The sequence below is a fragment of the Scyliorhinus torazame genome, chromosome 4, assembly GCF_047496885.1.
Source record: "Scyliorhinus torazame isolate Kashiwa2021f chromosome 4, sScyTor2.1, whole genome shotgun sequence".
In the NCBI taxonomy this organism is placed as follows: Eukaryota; Metazoa; Chordata; class Chondrichthyes; order Carcharhiniformes; family Scyliorhinidae; genus Scyliorhinus; species Scyliorhinus torazame.
In genome coordinates this window covers 358,168,755-358,176,232 of record NC_092710.1, presented here as the reverse complement: position 1 = coordinate 358,176,232, position 7,478 = coordinate 358,168,755, and the positions used below count along the sequence as shown (strand labels likewise).

The 7,478-nt window shown below is 57.9% G+C and overlaps 1 long non-coding RNA gene across 1 annotated transcript in view; it reads right to left on the bottom strand.

Moving 5' to 3' along the window:
* Nucleotides 1-5,935: 5,935 nt before the first annotated feature.
* The window catches only part of LOC140411764 (uncharacterized), a 31,363-nt gene continuing 29,820 nt past the window's right edge, over nt 5,936-7,478 (bottom strand). Inside the window, exon 4 of the long non-coding RNA XR_011940999.1 lies at nt 5,936-6,005. This is a non-coding gene — a long non-coding RNA (uncharacterized lncRNA). The remainder of the gene's footprint in view (nt 6,006-7,478) is intronic.

Here is a 7,478-nt window from a genome sequence, read left to right as displayed (position 1 = left end):
AGGCTGGAGAGGAAATTGCTGAGGCCTTGACAGAAATCTTTGGATCCTCACTGTCTTCAGGGGATGTCCCGGAGGACTGGAGAATAGCCAATGTTGTTCCTCTGTTTAAGAAGGGTAGCAAGGATAATCCAGGGAACTACAGGCCGGTGAGCCTTACTTCAGTGGTAGGGAAATTACTGGAGAGAATTCTTCGAGACAGGATCTACTCCCATTTGGAAGCAAATGGACGTATTAGTGAGAGGCAGCATGGTTTTGTGAAGGGGAGGTCGTGTCTCACTAACTTGATAGAGTTTTTCGAGGAGGTCACTAAGATGATTGATGCAGGTAGGGCAGTGGATGTTGTCTATATGGACTTCAGTAAGGCCTTTGACAAGGTCCCTCATGGTAGACTAGTACAAAAGGTGAAGTCACACGGGATCAGGGGTGAGCTGGCAAGGTGGATACAGAACTGGCTAGGTCATAGAAGGCAGAGAGTAGCAATGGAAGGATGCTTTTCTAATTGGAGGGCTGTGACCAGTGGTGTTCCACAGGGATCAGTGCTGGGACCTTTGCTGTTTGTAGTATATATAAATGATTTGGAGGAAAATGTAACTGGTCTGATTAGTAAGTTGGCAGACGACACAAAGGTTGGTGGAATTGCGGATAGCGATGAGGACTGTCAGAGGATACAGCAGGATTTAGATTGTTTGGAGACTTGGGCGGAGAGATGGCAGATGGAGTTTAATCCGGACAAATGTGAGGTAATGCATTTTGGAAGGTCTAATGCAGGTAGGGAATATACAGTGAATGGTAGAACCCTCAAGAGTATTGAAAGTCAAAGAGATCTAGGAGTACAGGTCCACAGGTCATTGAAAGGGGCAACACAGGTGGAGAAGGTAGTCAAGAAGGCATACGGCATGCTTGCCTTCATTGGCCGGGGCATTGAGTATAAGAATTGGCAAGTCATGTTGCAGCTGTATAGAACCTTAGTTAGGCCACACTTGGAGTATAGTGTTCAATTCTGGTTGCCACACTACCAGAAGGATGTGGAGGCTTTAGAGAGGGTGCAGAAGAGATTTACCAGAATGTTGCCTGGTATGGAGGGCATTAGCTATGAGGAGCGGTTGAATAAACTCGGTTTGTTCTCACTGGAACGAAGGAGGTTGAGGGGGAGACCTGATAGAGGTCTACAAAATTATGAGGGGCATAGACAGAGTGGATAGTCAGAGGCTGTTCCCCAGGGTAGAGGGGTCAATTACTAGGGGGCATAGGTTTAAGGTGAGAGGGGCAAGGTTTAGCGTAGATGTACGAGGCAAGTTTTTTACGCAGAGGGTAGTGGGTGCCTGGAACTCACTACCGGAGGAGGTAGTGGAAGCAGGGACGATAGGGACATTTAAGGGGCATCTTGACAAATACATGAATAGGATGGGAATAGAAGGATACGGACCCAGGAAGTGTAGAAGATTGTAGTTTAGTCGGGCAGCATGGTCGGAACGGGCTTGGAGGGCCGAAGGGCCTGTTCCTGTGCTGTACTTTTCTTTGTTCTTTGTTTGTTTGTGCCACCTGCGCACCTTGACGGTGCCACCTGCGCACCTTGACATTACCAAGCTGGCAATGCTGGTGGCACTGCCAGGATGCCCAGATGTCACCTGCATTGCCAGGGTGTCACCCTTCCCAGAGGGCGTGCATCTGGGGGCCTCCAATTCCCTGGGAGACCTCCACCGTTCTGTCCAGTTCTCTATCTGTGGGGACCAGCACTGAACCAGAGGTCTCCGAGGTGAAAGGATTCGATCCCAACGCTTCGGATACACCGTGTGAGAGAATATTAGAGTGAGACTCGCGGTGCAGATTTGCAAAATAGCCCGTCCACAATGGACGGGATTCAGATCGCAACATCATGCAAGATCGTGCTAGATCCCGCAAAGCGTGTCACGCCAGGCAAATCCCGGAATCTATCACCCTCACCACCCTGCCTTCCGGGGGCAACTCGGCTGACAGATCGTGCCCAGAGAGTGAGTGAGTGTGAGATAGGGACGGAGAGATACAAGAGGAGAGAGCGAAAAGGAGAAGGAGAGAGCGAAAGGGGGAGGTAGAGAGTGAGAGGGAGAAGGAGAGAGCAAGAGGAAGGAGAGCAAAAGGGAGAGAGTGAAAGGGGGAGGGAGGGAGCGAGAGGAAGCGAGGGAGAGGGGAAGAGAGGAGAGAGCGAGGGGGAGAGAGCGAAGGGGAGAGAGCGAAGGGGAGAGGGAGAGGGGGAGAGAGTGAGAGGGAGAGAGGGGGGAGAGAGCGAAAGGGGGAGGGAGAGGGGGGGGAGGGAGAGGGAGAGAGGGAGAGGGAGAGAACGAGAGGGGAAGAGAGAGAGTGGGAGAGGGAAGAGAGAGAGGGGGAGAGAGCGAGAGGGAGAGAGCGAGAGCGAGAGGGAGAGCGAGAGGGAGAGGGAGAGAGCGGGAGCGAGAGCGAGAGGGAGAGAGCGAGAGCGAGAGCGAGAGGGAGAGCGAGAGGGAGAGCGAGAGGGAGAGCGAGAGGGAGAGCGAGAGGGAGAGCGAGAGGGAGAGCGAGAGGGAGAGCGAGAGGGAGAGCGAGAGGGAGAGCGAGAGGAGAGGGAGAGGGAGAGGGAGAGGGTGAGAGCGAGACAGCGAGAGGGGAAGAGAGAGGGGGAGAGGGGTAAGGAGAGGGGGAGAGGAGAGAGAGGGGGGAGGGAGAGGGAGAGAGGGAGAGGGAGAGCGAGAGCGCGAGAGGGGGAGGTAGAGCGCTGGAGGAGGAGGGAGAGCGCGAGAGGGGGAGGGAGAGAGCGAGAGCGAGAACGAGAGCGAGAGGGAGAGGGAGAGAGCGAGAGCGAGAGGGAGAGGGAGAGGGAGAGGGAGAGGGAGAGGGTGAGAGCGAGACAGCGAGAGGGGAAGAGAGAGGGGGAGAGGGGTAAGGGAGAGGGGGAGAGGGAGAGAGAGGGGGAGGGAGAGGGAGGGAGAGGGAGAGAGCGAGAGGGAGAGAGCGAGAGGGAGAGCGTGCGAGGGAGACAGCGAGAGGGGAAGAGAGAGGGGGAGAGGGAGAGAGGGGGAGAGGGAGAGAGGGGGAGAGGGAGGGAGAGCGCGAGAGGGGGAGGGAGAGCGCTGGAGGGGGAGGGAGAGCGCGAGAGGGGGAGGGAGAGGGAGAGAGGGGAGGGAGAGAGCGAGGGAGAGAGCAAGAGAGAGAGGGAGAGAGGGGAGAGGGGGGAGAGCGAGAGGGAGAGAGCGAGAGGGAGAGAGCGAGAGGGAGAGAGCGAGAGGGAGAGAGCGAGAGGGGAAGAGAGAGAGGGGAAGAGAGAGAGGGGAAGAGAGAGAGGGGAAGAGAGAGAGGGGAAGAGAGAGAGGGGAAGAGAGAGAGGGGAAGAGAGAGAGGGGAAGAGAGCGAGAGGGAGAAAGCGAGAGGGAGAGAGAGGGAGAGAGCGAGAGGGAGAGAGCGAGAGGGAGAGAGCGAGAGGGAGAGAGAGAGAGCGAGAGGGAGAGGGCGAGGGAGAGAGCGAGAGGGAGAGAGAGAGGGGAAGAGAGAGAGGGGAAGAGAGAGAGGGGAAGAGAGAGGGGGAAGAGAGAGGGGGGAAGAGAGAGGGGGGGGAGAGAGGGGGGGGAGAGAGCGAGGGAGAGAGCGAGAGGGAGAGAGCGAGAGGGAGAGAGCGAGAGGGAGAGAGCGAGAGGGAGAGAGCGAGAGGGAGAGAGAGAGAGGGAGAGGGAGAGAGCGAGAGGGAGCGAGCGAGAGGGAGAGGGAGAGAGGGAGAGGGAGAGAGCATGAGGGAGAGAGCGAGAGCAAGAAGGGGAGAGCGAGAGGGAGGGAGAGGGGGAGGGAGAGAGCGAAAGGGTGAAGGAGAGTGCGAGAGGGAGAGAGGGGGAGAAGGGGAGAGGGAGAAGGAGAGGGAGAGAGGGGAGAGGGGGGGGAGAGCGAGAGGGAGAGAGCGAGAGGGAGAGAGCGAGAGGGAGAGAGCGAGAGGGAGAGAGCGAGAGGGAGAGAGCGAGAGGAGAGAGAGAGAGGGGAAGAGAGAGAGGGGAAGAGAGAGAGGGGAAGAGAGAGAGGGGAAGAGAGAGAGGGGAAGAGAGAGAGGGGAAGAGAGAGAGGGGAAGAGAGAGAGGGGAAGAGAGCGAGAGGGAGAAAGCGAGAGGGAGAGAGAGGGAGAGAGCGAGAGGGAGAGAGCGAGAGGGAGAGAGCGAGAGGGAGAGAGAGAGAGCGAGAGGGAGAGGGCGAGGGAGAGAGCGAGAGGGAGAGAGAGAGGGGAAGAGAGAGAGGGGAAGAGAGAGAGGGGAAGAGAGAGAGGGGAAGAGAGAGGGGGAAGAGAGAGGGGGAAGAGAGAGGGGGGAAGAGAGAAGGGGGGGAGAGAGCGAGGGAGAGAGCGAGAGGGAGAGAGCGAGAGGGAGAGAGCGAGAGGGAGAGAGCGAGAGGGAGAGAGAGAGAGGGAGAGGGAGAGAGCGAGAGGGAGCGAGCGAGAGGGAGAGGGAGAGAGGGAGAGGGAGAGAGCATGAGGGAGAGAGCGAGAGCAAGAAGGGGAGAGCGAGAGGGAGGGAGAGGGGGGAGGGAGAGAGCGAAAGGGTGAAGGAGAGTGCGAGAGGGAGAGAGGGGGAGAAGGGGAGAGGGAGAAGGAGAGGGAGAGAGCGAGAAGGAGAGAGGGGAGAGGGAGAGAGAGGGAGAGGTGGAGAAGGAGAGGGAGAGAGTGAGAGGGGGAGGAGAGGGAGAGAGCGAGAAGGAGAGAGGGGGGAGAGGGAGAGAGAGGCGGAGAAGGAGAGAGCGAGAGGGGGAGAGGGAGAGGGGAGGAGAGGGAGAGAGAGGCGGAGAAGGAGAGTGCGAGAGGGGGAGAGGGAGAGGAGAGGAGTGGGAGAGAGAGGGGGAGAAGGAGAGAGCGAGAGGGGGAGAGGGAGAGGGGAGGAGAGGGAGAAAGCGAGAAGGAGAGAGGGGGAGGGGAGGAGAGGGAGAGAGAGGGGGAGAAGGAGAGAGCGAGGGTGGAGAGGGGGAGAGGGAGAGGGGAAGGAGAGGGAGAGAGAGGGGGAGAAGGAGAGGGGGAGAGGCGGAGAAGGAGAGAGCGAGAGGGGGAGAGGGGGAGGAGAGGAGTGGGAGAGAGAGGCGGAGAAGGAGAGTGCGAGAGGGGGAGAGGGAGAGGGGAGGAGAGGGAGAGAGAGGGGGAGAAGGAGAGAGCGATAGGGGGAGAGGGGAGGAGAGGGAGAGAGCGAGAAGGAGAGAGGGGGAGGGGAGGAGAGGGGGGAGAGGGGGAGAGGGGGAGAGGGAGAGGGAGAGGGGGAGAGAGGGGGAGAAGGAGAGGGGGAGAGAGGGGGAGAAGGAGAGGGGGAGAGGCGGAGAAGGAGAGAGCGAGAGGGGGAGAGGGAGAGGGGAGGAGAGGGAGAGAGAGGGGGAGAAGGAGAGGGGGAGAGGCGGAGAAGGAGAGAGCGAGAGGGGGAGAGGGAGAGGGGAGGAGAGGGAGAGAGAGGCGGAGAAGGAGAGTGCGAGAGGGGGAGAGGGAGAGGAGAGGAGTGGGAGAGAGGGGGGAGAAGGAGAGAGCGAGAGGGGGAGAGGGAGAGGGGAGGAGAGGGAGAAAGCGAGAAGGAGAGAGGGGGAGGGGAGGAGAGGGAGAGAGAGGGGGAGAAGGAGAGAGCGAGGGTGGAGAGGGGGAGAGGGAGAGGGGAGGAGAGGGAGAGAGAGGGGGAGAAGGAGAGGGGGAGAGGCGGAGAAGGAGAGAGCGAGAGGGGGAGAGGGGGGAGAGAGGCGGAGAAGGAGAGTGCGAGAGGGGAGGAGAGGGGGAGAGGGGGAGAGGGGGAGAGGAGGAGAGGGGGAGAGGGGGAGGGGAGGAGAGGGGGAGAGAGGCGGAGAAGGAGAGTGCGAGAGGGGGGAGAGGGGAGGAGAGGGGGAGAGGGAGAGGGGGAGAGGGGGAGAGGGGGAGAGGGGGAGAGGGAGAGGGAGAGGGGGGAGAGGGGGAGAGGGGGAGAGGCACAGCGGATCGCATTGCTTACCAGCCACTTGCGAATCTTGTTCCACATGATTTGAAACTCCACCACACCCAGGCGACCACTCCCATCTTTCTGTACAAGGCTGGTTAAAGAGAAATTCTACCTGTGAAATTCAGAAAAATAAGCCGCGGACCATTCGGCCCACCGAGCCTGTTCCGCCATTCTTCACATCCATGGCTGATCTTGGGATTCACCGCCATTTTCCCACCCGCTCCCGATATTCCTCAACTCCCTGAGACCTAAAGTCTTAAACATATTCATCATTGGAACATCTTCAACCCTCTGGGATGGAGAACTCCAAAGATTCACCACCCTCTGAGCGAAGAAAGATCTAATTTCATCCCGAAACAGTCGGCCCCTTATTCCGAGCCTGTGGCCCCCTGACCAGTGGGAACAAGCCCGCAGCCTCCACCCTGTCAAACCGGAAAACTATCCCGATTTGGAAGACAGTCATCACGGCATCTATATCCTACCCAGGTAGAGGTGAAGAAGGTGCTGGACGAATTGTACAGTTATAAATAACTGCGAAACAGAACACCCGGAGGCCTTGTTCATCGTGGCCGCAGACTTCAACAAGGCCAACCTCAAGAGTGTACTGCCAAAATTCCACCAGCGCATCTCCTGTCCCACCAGGGGCGACAACACTCTTAACCACTGCTACTCAAAAATCAAGGGCGCTTACCGTTCCATCCCCCGACCGCACTTTGGGAAATCAGACCATAAGACGGTGCTCCTTCTCCCGGCAGACAAGCAGAAACTCAAGCGGGAGAATCCGATAAGAATAAACATCACCTCCTCCACAATAGTCCTCAATACTGGGGCCCCGCAAGGCTGCGTACTTAGCCCCCTGCAGAACACTCTATACACACACGACTGCATGGCAAAATGTGGCTCCAACTCCAGCTACAAGTTTGCTGACGATACGACCATAGTGGGCCGGATCTCGAATAACGATGAGTCCAAATACAGGAGGGAGATAGAGAACCTAGTGGAGTGGTGCAGCGACAACAATCTCTCCCTCAATGCCAGCAAAACTAAAGAGCTGGTCATTGACTTCAGGAAGCAAAGTACTGTACACACCCCTGTCAGCATCAACGGGGCCGAGGTGGAGATGGTTAGCAGTTTCAAATTCCTAGGGGTGCACATCACCAAAAATCTGTCCTGGTCCACCCATGTCGACGCTACCACCAAGAAAGCACAACAGCGCCTATACTTCCTCAGGAAACTAAGGAAATTCGGCATGTCCACATTAACTCTGACCAACTTTTACAGATGCACCATAGAAAGCATCCTATCGGGCTGCATCACAGCCTGGTATGGCAACTGCTCGGCCCAGGACCGCAAGAAACTTCAGAGAGTTGTGAAGACTGCCCAGTCCATCACACAAACCTGCCTCCCACCCATTGACTCCATCTACACCTCCCGCTGCCTGGGGAAAGCGGGCAGCATGATCAAAGACCCCTCCCACCCGGCTTACTCACTCTTCCAACTTCTTCCATCGGGCAGGAGATACAGAAGTCTGAGAACACGCACGAACAGACTCAA